Source organism: Pseudophryne corroboree, chromosome 9, assembly GCF_028390025.1.
Source record: "Pseudophryne corroboree isolate aPseCor3 chromosome 9, aPseCor3.hap2, whole genome shotgun sequence".
NCBI classification, from domain to species: domain Eukaryota; kingdom Metazoa; phylum Chordata; class Amphibia; order Anura; family Myobatrachidae; genus Pseudophryne; species Pseudophryne corroboree.
The window spans coordinates 304,586,061-304,598,271 of NC_086452.1; the positions used below are offsets into that span (position 1 = coordinate 304,586,061).

General features: G+C 41.7%; 9 pseudogenes; all 9 read left to right on the plus strand.

Annotated features, from left to right (window-relative positions):
• Nucleotides 1–216: 216 nt before the first annotated feature.
• LOC134960319 (5S ribosomal RNA) lies at nt 217–335 on the plus strand (annotated as a pseudogene).
• A 10,109-nt stretch (nt 336–10,444) lies between these two features.
• On the plus strand, nt 10,445–10,563 carry LOC134960912 (5S ribosomal RNA; annotated as a pseudogene).
• Nucleotides 10,564–10,670: 107 nt separating this feature from the next.
• On the plus strand, nt 10,671–10,788 carry LOC134962687 (5S ribosomal RNA; annotated as a pseudogene).
• A 107-nt stretch (nt 10,789–10,895) lies between these two features.
• On the plus strand, nt 10,896–11,014 carry LOC134959638 (5S ribosomal RNA; annotated as a pseudogene).
• A 107-nt stretch (nt 11,015–11,121) lies between these two features.
• Nucleotides 11,122–11,240, plus strand: LOC134959954 (5S ribosomal RNA; annotated as a pseudogene).
• A 107-nt stretch (nt 11,241–11,347) lies between these two features.
• On the plus strand, nt 11,348–11,464 carry LOC134964199 (5S ribosomal RNA; annotated as a pseudogene).
• A 107-nt stretch (nt 11,465–11,571) lies between these two features.
• LOC134960773 (5S ribosomal RNA) lies at nt 11,572–11,690 on the plus strand (annotated as a pseudogene).
• A 107-nt stretch (nt 11,691–11,797) lies between these two features.
• On the plus strand, nt 11,798–11,916 carry LOC134963330 (5S ribosomal RNA; annotated as a pseudogene).
• A 107-nt stretch (nt 11,917–12,023) lies between these two features.
• LOC134961372 (5S ribosomal RNA) lies at nt 12,024–12,142 on the plus strand (annotated as a pseudogene).
• The last annotated feature ends 69 nt before the right edge of the window (nt 12,143–12,211 follow it).

Genomic DNA, 12,211 nt, shown 5'->3' on the forward strand with positions numbered 1-12,211 from the left:
ACTCCACACTGGATACACCCAATCTAATCTGATTTTGTAAGCTATGCAGTGTTGGGCCTGGTTAGTACTTGGTTGGGAGACAACTTGTGAATACAAGGTGCTGTAGTTATTTTTTTACTGCCAACACCGTTCTGTTGATGCATTCCATTTTCAAACTTTTTCATTTATTTACCAGTAGCTAGAAGTAGAAAAGTTCTAGCAGAAACCACAAAGCTCATCTACAGCCACACCACACTGGATACGCTCAATCTCATCTGATCTTGTAAGCTTAGCAGTGTTGGGCCTGGTTAGTACTTGGATGGGATACCACCTGGGAATACAAGGTGCTGTAGGTATTTTTATACTGCCAACACCGTTCTGTTGATGCTTTCCATTTTCAAACTTTTTCATTTATTTACCAGTAGCTAGAAGTAGTGACAATGTCTATAATATTTGTCCTATTAAAAACACGTTAAAGGTTAAAGAACACAGTACGCAATTGGCGTAAAAAGTACCGCAAGGGTACTCCCTTAACTATACACCTTAAGGAATGTACTTATACTGTAAACCTCTGTGTAGTGGGAGAGTGTAGATGCAACACAGTATAACCTTATTACCTTTAAAGCTGTTCGAGCGTCACTGACGCTCTGAGATTACTTAATACTATAAGAAATACACAGATACCGTGCTCAGGGTCCAACGCCTAAATATCTATTATGAATGATATACTTGCAAAAGAATTTAACACAATACAAGTCATACACTACAATATAACATAGACTACCTAACCAGATAACTACACAGGAAATACAATACAATTACTATTTAAGGGAAAATAAGAGAGAAAGAGAAGGAGAGAGAGAGAGAGATTGAGAGAGATTGGCTCAGAGTAACAAGAAGATTAATATGATTGCGGAGAAACACTTACACATGTGAGGAACAATCGCTGCGCAGTCAGTCAATGCTGAGAATCTTTGTTTAGAAAGTACTTGAGCTTACCCATGCTGCCTGTCCCTATATACACAACACCCAGCAACACAATTGTCCCTACAATGCCGCATGGGGCAGAAGCTAGACTCCATTTTGGGAAAGCTCCACTTGATTCCAAAGACTACACCACATGGCTGAAAGGGGGAGGGGAAAATACCCGGCAGCAGCCATTTTAGATTTGCAGGTCCAAACACATGGCACTCTCTACTACACCACAATCACATAGCAGAAAACACAAGACTCCATTTTATTCCAAAATGTCCAAGCCTCAAAACAATGCATATGTTCTGATTTTACAATTCCAAACAATCTAAATCACCTTTCACAATTTCAATCCAACTTCCTAGAACCATCTTATTAAATCTCCATAGGCAAACAAATACCACAAATGCTATGCTACAGGTTGTCTAATGTTCCACTTCATCACAGACTTCACAGAGTATTCAGCACAAACAAGTTACAATCACACAGCTGCGCAAGCCTCACCATCCCCAAGCCATTTGTTTCTCCAAACCAACCACTCTATGCTTACCCATCATTCCACAACTACCCCACCACAAAACACACATTTAAAACTACTCTATGCCAATCAGCCATGAGATATTGAAATTATGATACTTAGCCTTTCGTAAGGAGCCTGGTGATGATCCAGCCATGCTTGCTGTGTGTCAGGTAGCTGTGTGAGTGAGTGAGTGAGCCCTGTGATCTCCAGTGGGTATATCATACCCTCATTCCAGCTGTGGGGGGGTGTCAACAACAAGATGTGTGTGTGTGTCCCTCACAGCATGTGAGCCAGCTGCATCAGTGGCCTTGGTTATGCAAAACAATGGGTGATGACCAACACATTCCTGTCTTGTGGGAAGCTATTGTTTGGCGAATACTGTCCCACTGTCCACTCTCAGTTGAGACAATGACATCTCAGCAATCATTCTTCTGTATACAAATCCAGCCCCATTTCGTAAACACAGGTGTTGGCCCTCCTCATTGAGTCTCAAAGCTCAGTGTAATTAAAGGCTATTGTACTCCGTCTGCGGGAAAGATACTGATTCGGAATACAATTAATCTTCAATTACTATTCCTGTGCTTTAGCTATGCATATGAAATTGTGAAGCCCTCACAACATGCAAACTATTGTTTGGGGGATCTCTAAGGTCAAAGAGCCATTTGAGACCCACTGATACCTGTTGGACTCAGGGGGATATTAACTTATAAAATACATTATATGGTTGAATTATGTAACGATTGAGTCGCACGCTGGGCACACAGAAACTCTACCGTAAATGCGCATACAGTGCGCCTGCGGGTGCACGTAACAGCGGGTATGCGCACGCACGGGAGAGCGCTCGCATGCGCAGCGCGGACATGTATGAGGTGCAAATATGGCAGTGTGCATAGTGATATTTTTCTGACTTTGACAGTCCACTCTTTGGCAGTCAACAATAACTGCCACTTCCTAAAACATTTCAAAAGGAGAAAAATATATGTCAAGTGTAAATACATTTCCATGGTTGGGTTGGGGAGGAGAAAGAGAAGGTGTGAAAAGGGTATGACCTAGTGAGATAGCAAAAGCATGTGTGTATGAATCCATGTTTGGGGGGTCATGTATCATCGTGCCGTACGTGTTTTAAATCAAGCTTCGAGGTATTGCGAAGTATACATTTGAATTCCTTCTTATCCCGTATTAAGGGTCTGTGGATGGGCTGTCAAACTCTACCGAGCTCGTTTCGGCTTTTGGTTGCAACAAAATGGGGGAGCACATTTTAGTTGATGATACATGAATGGGGGAATATGTGATTGCTGATATCTGTGCCTGTATTCCCTATCGACTATGTGTGTCACTACCTGAGGGTTGTAGAAATGAAGATAAAGAACACTTATGGTAAATGCAGTGGTATTCTATGTCAGGTTAATGTACATTTGTCGGTTGAAGTCTTGTTCGGTGTCTGTTGGTTGCAGTCTTCTTTGTGCTTTTGCCCATAAGGTGCGAGCAAAAGCTGTCAATGTCCATAGATTTACAAAAGTGTTGGGCTAGCGTAATTTTAAAATTTCTAGGGAAACTGGGGATCCATGGCATAGTTCATCAAAAATCTGTGTATAAGGTTGTCAAAACTTCTTCTTTAATCCATCTGTTGTCTGTATATCGGCTCATCAAATTCCTCGTCCAAGTGGGTCTTTTTACCTTGGAGGAAAACGGAAAAACAGGTGAAAGAAACGGACCGTATAATCGCATTTTCATTACATCATTGTTTCTACCGTTGGGTCATAAATCAAGTCCATTGGGATTACAGTTTCCTCACTCCTTAGACTCATTACCTCAGGTAGTACTTTTCCAATATAACACAATCCTTCAGAGTTTGGGGCAAGCCACTTATACGCCTTCCTCCCGCATATGAAATATGCATCATCGGGGAGAACATATGGGACGGAGTAGGACATAACCATGTTACACATCTTCCATGTGAAATCTCCTAATCCTAATTCTCCCATCTGCTTAGTACACGTATCAGTTTGTACGATATGTGCACAGTATCCTAGTGATACCTCTCCAACTCTCGTAATCCTATTTCCTAAGGTATACCTATATCGGAAAGATTTTCCTCTACTGGCTATGTGGCGTATAAGCTCTGTATCTGTAGGCTTTCTATCTGCTCTATGCGAAAAGGTCATGGTTTGGTTACTCCATGACACTTCCCAATTTCCCGGCTTTCGGGGATTGGAGATGTTAAAACCTAATAGGGACCTATCCACATGGTATTGGTGGAGCTTCAAACTAGGAGGGCTGGAGATATTAAACCTCCTGTCCACCGGCCTCCCACCCTTTAGCTCAAGTACCTCCCCTACCGTTAAAGGAAATGGTACTAGCCCTGATTTGCTATGACCTTGAGGTGCTTGAGAGCATACCCAACAATCTGTTTTATTTAACACATTACCCACTAAGGAGTGATAGTCACTCCATGGATGCCGGTCCGTATGGATATTAAAACTGGATTGGCATTTCTTAATGCACCCATCCTCAACTACGTTGTTACAGAGCCTACAGATACAGTTTTCTTCAGCTAATAATCCTTAAAAGAAAAATGTTTACAAATAACATGGCTGCTAGATCGTTTCCGGTACTCGCCTTTGCTTGGTGATTGGGTTGCTATTGGAAATTTACACCTCCATCTTTATCATCAGGACCTTTCTGGATCCTTTCACGACCTCACTGATACTCTCACCGAAACAGACTGCTCTGGTCAACATCATGGTCAACAGGAAAATCCATATCACAGTCTCTTGGGGCAAGTCCATCTTACAGGAGGAGAAAAGAAGAAATTTGTAATGGGGTACAGAAAATCAGTTTGAGGGGGAGAGAAACTTGTTACGATTAGTTCTCTAGTCTTGTTGTTCTTCTTGTTCTGTCGTCATCTCAAAAGGTGCTGTCTCTCAGTCTTCTAAACGAACATTCCGGTGATGCAATATTCTTTCAAATCAGCGATCTCTCTGTAAGGAGCAAAAATCTTGCATTACCATTTGTCTAACTGATGGGTGACATACCATCTTTAAAACATGAAAACATGAGTGAGAAGAGAGAGAAAACAACAACAGCAAAAAAAACAAAAGAGAGAGAACAATTTATATGCATGTGTATATTACTTAAATCAACAATAGCCATCAACAGGAAAAGAGAAAAAAAAACATTTTTCAAACATTTTAAAACATTGTCAGATCGTCAGGCTGTCATCTCTACATGTCCAATGGTTTCTTTGCGCCGTCCCTCCCCCCAGCACCATACTCCACTTTCTGTATCTGGCCAGGATACATTGATGCGGATAGGTCATGCTGGGGTTTGGTAGACTTCTGCAAAGACCAAGCGGATATGCAATGTTTGAGTTCTTTCCAATAATCATCAGAGATGGGGAGAGAGAAAAAGAAAACATTTCACAGATACATTTACAACGTTTCACCCGGTCATTCCTGTGTCTTCAGGGAATGACCTCCCAATTTATTAACCGTTACCTCAGGCTTACCATCAGTTCTAATGATCACCTTTCCTGACCACATATCATGGGTGTGGCCCAAAATTCTTCCTATATGGTCCCTGTTTATAATTGTGTGTGTTTTAATTTTGCTCATTTCTGGGTCTAGGGGGTCTGACTTTATGTGGGTTATTACAGCTGCTGGCATAATGCCCTTCTCCTTTACAAAGATAACAAACCCGGGGCTTCTTCCAAGTGTCAGTGACCTGAGGTTTTGGTTGATTTGATGCCTCCTCAAACGCTCGGATGCTCATCGCCATCAACCGCTTTCCCTGTGCTTCCCTGCTTCCTTGGATATCATGGTTATGTCGTTGTCTAGGGCGTTGATATACCTTCTGTGAATCTTTGATCATACACTTAGATCTTTCCTAGGATCTGGGTAATCAGACATGATTGATCTCAATTCTGTCCGGGACCAGGGATGGCGCATTGCACTGTCCTTGACGGGAATGGTTCCCTGATCGTCAGTCTTCCCATTGGGGACTGTGATCACCCTGACCGGATCAAACTCAACTACATCATCTTGTTTTGGTCTTACAATATGGGGTACATTTGTTTGTGCGTGATATAAAACATTGTACGTACCTGTGGACACGACCTCACCTGACCCTCCGTTAGGGGGTTTGATTATTGCCTTTACCAATTTGGTCGCGTCCACCTGGATGTCTTGTAGGATGGCTTCTGGAAGAGGTGCCGACATCGTTCTGGGCTCACTTTCTTGTTGGTAATCCTGAGGGAAGTTTAACATGGGGTGCGACTTGCACAGGTTAACATTTGTAATTTTTACACTTTCATTTTCATAAACATTATTACATTTAACACTTTCATTCTTAATACAGTTACTAAGTGCATTTTTATCGTACAACATTGTGCCATTTCTCTGCAACCATAATCCTCTCCATTGCCATGTCTCTCCTCTCAAGATGAAAGTTAGGTAAGTCAATTAAATCTCTTTGTAATTCACCTTCCTGTTGCCATAACTGCAAATGATCATAATGCTTGATTCGTCTCTTTGCTGATTTAATGAGACCTATCCTTCTCCTTAAATTCGTTAACACTTCTAGGCTGAAGCTACCTACTCTTGGGAATTTCTCCCCGTCATGTCTAGTCATTCTCTCCCATTCATCACATAAACTTTCTGTGTGACTTCCGTATTTCTCACACATTACATACCTTGCCGACCCAATTGGTCGGTTCACTGAATCAACCCGAACCGAGGTTGATCGCCCCCTACCTGAACAAGTGGCCCCCATAGTTCGAAAGTGTTGCTTTATTCAGCCAACCCTTACGCAAACCAAAATGTTCAAAATAGGCTGACGGTGGCGGTTTACCGAGTACCCCACTCACTCGCCCACGCCGACCAATACGACCTGATCACACCGATATGGTGCTGGCGTACTCGACCTAGGGCCCCTGCGACCTGAACCTCTATTTACTGGAACCTGTGAGGGTGATCCGAAGAACACTTACTCTTTCCAGTAACTATTGGTTGCTGGATAGTTCCTGAGTGAGCAGCGAACTTCCCTTAAAATAAAAATTTTTTACACAAATCACGTTAGAATGTACAAATAGCGTTTGTGACCCCTTTACTCTAATGGTACTAGGTCAGATTACTAACTAATGTACACAATTACGTGCGGTACAATCGTTTAGTGCACAAGCAACTAATCTTATGTACTGAGCGACCAACGGAATCGAAAATTTCGGCTGCGAATTCCTTCAGCCAGAGCTTATATGGCCTATATGGGTGTTGCACCAACCCTTTCTTGGTGTTGTGCCTGTGGACTGTATAGCGGACTTCCTTGTCTGCTGTACCTGAACCTGCTGGTCTGTTATGACCTCCTGGTCTGTTACAGTATGACCTCCTGGTCTGCTACACTCTAATGCTCAAATTGTATGTTTTAACCAGGGATGCCTCCCTAGCCACCATGTACGTCACTTACACGCATGTACCTCACGAGAACTCGACTTTTCTTGTGGTAAAACCTCAAAAATTGTAAAAACAAACACTCACTCACCGCATATACACTTTTGTTTCTATTTCTATTTCTGCGCAGAAATTTTTCTTTAGACCAGATGTGTTACCAATTAGGAGAAGGATCTGTTAATTTAAATTTGGAATGTTAAACTAGATTTGTGCGATTTATCGCCTTGCGTTATTTACCGCGTGGCGCTACTTATCGCGTTGAGAGGAGAGGAGAAAAACTTGTGGTTTGAGTTACGTGGGCGTACCCGGACGCTCCGTTGCGTAATTTACGCTGCGTGCGTCGGCCTTTGGTTTGCGTGCACAAATCTCAGTTTTTGTTAGAGACACGTGTACGCAAAATAAAGATCCACCGTAACACAATTTATATGTTTATCAATGTAGATGATCCTTGATCATCTACCGCACACCACACTGACTTCGCCTTATCTCCCAGGCAAAACTGTGTGTTTGTCTATACTTTAACTATGTTACCTTTACTCTTAAACTATAAAATAACGACAAATCTCTCTTAGCACGTTTATCAATGCAAATGGCAAACAGGAAGGTGAGATATGTGAAAGTACACAGATGAAAATGCAATTCTAAATTTAATCTAATAACATACATTGATGTAAGCACAGACATATAGACATTTAGACCTTATTCAGTGCTTCTAATTTGCATATGAATTGCTTTTTAACTACAGTAACTCTGTAAAAGGCGATTTATTTCAACACTGCTAGGGAACCTAACCAGTCACACAGGTTCATCTGCATTTCAATGGCCATCCTGCACCAAGCAGAGTAGGGTGGTAAGGAAACCAAAAGAAAAAAAAAAAAAAACAACAACTTTGTTTTATCTGTGTATCGTTCTTAAATCAAATATTTAATTTATTATTAACTGTTATTAAACTGTATCTGAACTACTTATGATTGACTATGATATGGACTAAACAAATGCATTGAAAAAAAACTCATTAAATGATGATTTCTTTTTGACAGTGGATGGCTGATTATTTCTTGAAAATCAGCCATTTTAGGGGGGGGAAAATTTGACCTTCCCAAAATGGCCGCTGCTCCTCCCCCATCCATGAGGTTTACACAAAATGGGGGACAGACCTTTTGTCACAAAGAAAAATCATCATGCCAGCCCCTTTTAGTTATCACGCTATGCAGAGCGATTAAAAATAATTTTAAACCTATTTAAACAGACAAACCATCCAATCTGCGTGTGCAGTTGGCACCAAATAGAAATAAAAACCAGATTTACAAAGACAATAACGTACTGTTCTTACCTTCCAGTTCCCGAATTCCCTCAGCACTCCTTACCAAGTGAAGCAGGCGCTTATCTGGTCAGCACTGCAGTATCCCCGACCTCCAAACGGTTTAACGAGGGATACTACCTTCCACTCTTTGCTGACCGATAATGTCTGCTGAAGTTACCTAGTGCAGATATGTGAAGACCGGAGGAGCTCCCCAATTGACAATGTCTATAATATTTGTCCTATTAAAAACACGTTAAAGGTTAAAGAACACAGTACGCAATTGGCGTAAAAAGTACCGCAAGGGTACTCCCTTAACTATACACCTTAAGGAATGTACTTATACTGTAAACCTCTGTGTAGTGGGAGAGTGTAGATGCAACACAGTATAACCTTATTACCTTTAAAGCTGTTCGAGCGTCACTGACGCTCTGAGATTACTTAATACTATAAGAAATACACAGATACCGTGCTCAGGGTCCAACGCCTAAATATCTATTATGAATGATATACTTGCAAAAGAATTTAACACAATACAAGTCATACACTACAATATAACATAGACTACCTAACCAGATAACTACACAGGAAATACAATACAATTACTATTTAAGGGAAAATAAGAGAGAAAGAGAAGGAGAGAGAGAGAGAGAGATTGAGAGAGATTGGCTCAGAGTAACAAGAAGATTAATATGATTGCGGAGAAACACTTACACATGTGAGGAACAATTGCTGCGCAGTCAGTCAATGCTGAGAATCTTTGTTTAGAAAGTACTTGAGCTTACCCATGCTGCCTGTCCCTATATACACAACACCCAGCAACACAATTGTCCCTACAATGCCGCATGGGGCAGAAGCTAGACTCCATTTTGGGAAAACTCCACTTGATTCCAAAGACTACACCACATGGCTGAAAGGGGGAGGGGAAAATACCCGGCAGCAGCCATTTTAGATTTGCAGGTCCAAACACATGGCACTCTCTACTACACCACAATCACATAGCAGAAAACACAAGACTCCATTTTATTCCAAAATGTCCAAGCCTCAAAACAATGCATATGTTCTGATTTTACAATTCCAAACAATCTAAATCACCTTTCACAATTTCAATCCAACTTCCTAGAACCATCTTATTAAATCTCCATAGGCAAACAAATACCACAAATGCTATGCTACAGGTTGTCTAATGTTCCACTTCATCACAGACTTCACAGAGTATTCAGCACAAACAAGTTACAATCACACAGCTGCGCAAGCCTCACCATCCCCAAGCCATTTGTTTCTCCAAACCAACCACTCTATGCTTACCCATCATTCCACAACTACCCCACCACAAAACACACATTTAAAACTACTCTATGCCAATCAGCCATGAGATATTGAAATTATGATACTTAGCCTTTCGTAAGGAGCCTGGTGATGATCCAGCCATGCTTGCTGTGTGTCAGGTAGCTGTGTGAGTGAGTGAGTGAGTGAGCCCTGTGATCTCCAGTGGGTATATCATACCCTCATTCCAGCTGTGGGGGGGTGTCAACAACAAGATGTGTGTGTGTGTCCCTCACAGCATGTGAGCCAGCTGCATCAGTGGCCTTGGTTATGCAAAACAATGGGTGATGACCAACACATTCCTGTCTTGTGGGAAGCTATTGTTTGGCGAATACTGTCCCACTGTCCACTCTCAGTTGAGACAATGACATCTCAGCAATCATTCTTCTGTATACAAATCCAGCCCCATTTCGTAAACACAGGTGTTGGCCCTCCTCATTGAGTCTCAAAGCTCAGTGTAATTAAAGGCTATTGTACTCCGTCTGCGGGAAAGATACTGATTCGGAATACAATTAATCTTCAATTACTATTCCTGTGCTTTAGCTATGCATATGAAATTGTGAAGCCCTCACAACATGCAAACTATTGTTTGGGGGATCTCTAAGGTCAAAGAGCCATTTGAGACCCACTGATACCTGTTGGACTCAGGGGGATATTAACTTATAAAATACATTATATGGTTGAATTATGTAACGATTGAGTCGCACGCTGGGCACACAGAAACTCTACCGTAAATGCGCATACAGTGCGCCTGCGGGTGCACGTAACAGCGGGTATGCGCACGCACGGGAGAGCGCTCGCATGCGCAGCGCGGACATGTATGAGGTGCAAATATGGCAGTGTGCATAGTGATATTTTTCTGACTTTGACAGTAGAAAAGTTCTAGCAGAAACCACAAAGCTCATCTACAGCCACACCACACTGGATACGCCCAATTTCATCTGATCTTGGAAGCTAAGGAGTGTTGGGCCTGGTTAGTAGTTGGATGGGAGACCACCTGTGAATACAAGGTGCTGTAGGTATTTTTATACTGCCAACACCGTTCTGTTGATGCATTCCATTTTCAAACTTTTTCATTTATTTACCAATAGCTAGAAGTAGAAAAGTTCTAGCAGAAACCACAAAGCTCATCTACAGCCACACCACACTGGATACGCCCAATTTCATTTGATCTTGGAAGCTATGAGTGTTGGGCCTGGTTAGTACTTGGATGGGAGACCACCTGGGAATACAAGGTGCTGTAGGTATTTTTATGCTGCCAACACTGTTCTGTTGATGCATTCCATTTTCAAACTTATTCATTTATGTACCAGTAGTTAGAAGTAGAAAAGTTCTAACAAAAACCACAAAGCTCATCTACAGCCACACCACACTGGATACGCTCAATCTCATCTGATCTTGGAAGCTAAGCAGCGTTGGGCCTGCTTAGTACTTGGATGGGAGACCACCTGGGAATACAAGGTGCTGTAGGTATTTTTATACTGCCAACACCGTTCTGTTGATGCATTCCATTTTCAAACTTATTCATTTATGTACCAGTAGTTAGAAGTAGAAAAGTACTAACAGAAACCACTAAGCTCATTTACAGCCACACCACACTGGATACGCCCAATCTCATCTGATCTTGGAAGCTAAGCAGTGTCGGGCGTGGTTAGTACTTGGATGGGAGACCACCTGGGAACACAAGGTGCTGTACGTATTTTTATACTGCCAACACCGTTCTCTTTATGCATTCCATTTTCAAACTTATTCATTTATGTACCAGAAGTTAGAAGTAGAAAAGTACTAACAGAAACCACAAAGCTCATCTACAGAAACCACAATGGATACACCCAATCTCATCTGATCTTAGAAACTAAGCAGTGTTGGGCCTGGTTAGTACTTGGATGGGAGACCACCTGTGAATACAAGGTGCTGTAGGTATTTTTATACTGCCAACACCGTTCTGTTGATGCATTCCATTTTCAAACTATTTCATTTATTTACCAGTAGTTAGAAGCAGAAAAGTTCTAACAGAAACCACAAAGCTCATCTACAGCCACACCACACTGGATACGTTCTATCTCATCTGATCTTGTAAGCTAAGCAGTGTTGGGCCTGGTTAGTACTTGGATGGGATACCACCTGGGAATACAAGGTGCTGTAGGTATTTTTATACTGCCAACACCGTTCTGTTGATGCATTCCATTTTCAAATGTATTCATTTATGTACCAGTAGCTAGAAGTAGAAAAGTACTAAAAGAAACCACAAAGCTAATCTATAGCCACACCACGCTGGATGCGCTCAATCTTATCTGATCTTGGAAGCTAAGCAGTGTTGTTCCTGGTTAGTACTTGGATGGGAGACCACCTGGGAATACAAGGTGCTGTTGGTATTTTTATACTGCCAACACCGTTCTGTTGATGCATTCCATTTTCAAACTTTTTCATTTATTTACCAGTAGTTAGAAGTAGAAAAGTTCTAGCAGGAACCACAAAGCTCATCTACAGCCACACCACACTGGATACGCCCAATTTCATCTGATCTTGTAAGCTTAGCAGTGTTGGGCCTGGTTAGTACTTGGATGGGATACCACCTGGGAATACAAGGTGCTGTAGGTATTTTTATACTGCCAACACCGTTCTGTTGATGCATTCCATTTTCAAACTTTTTCATTTATTTACCAGTAG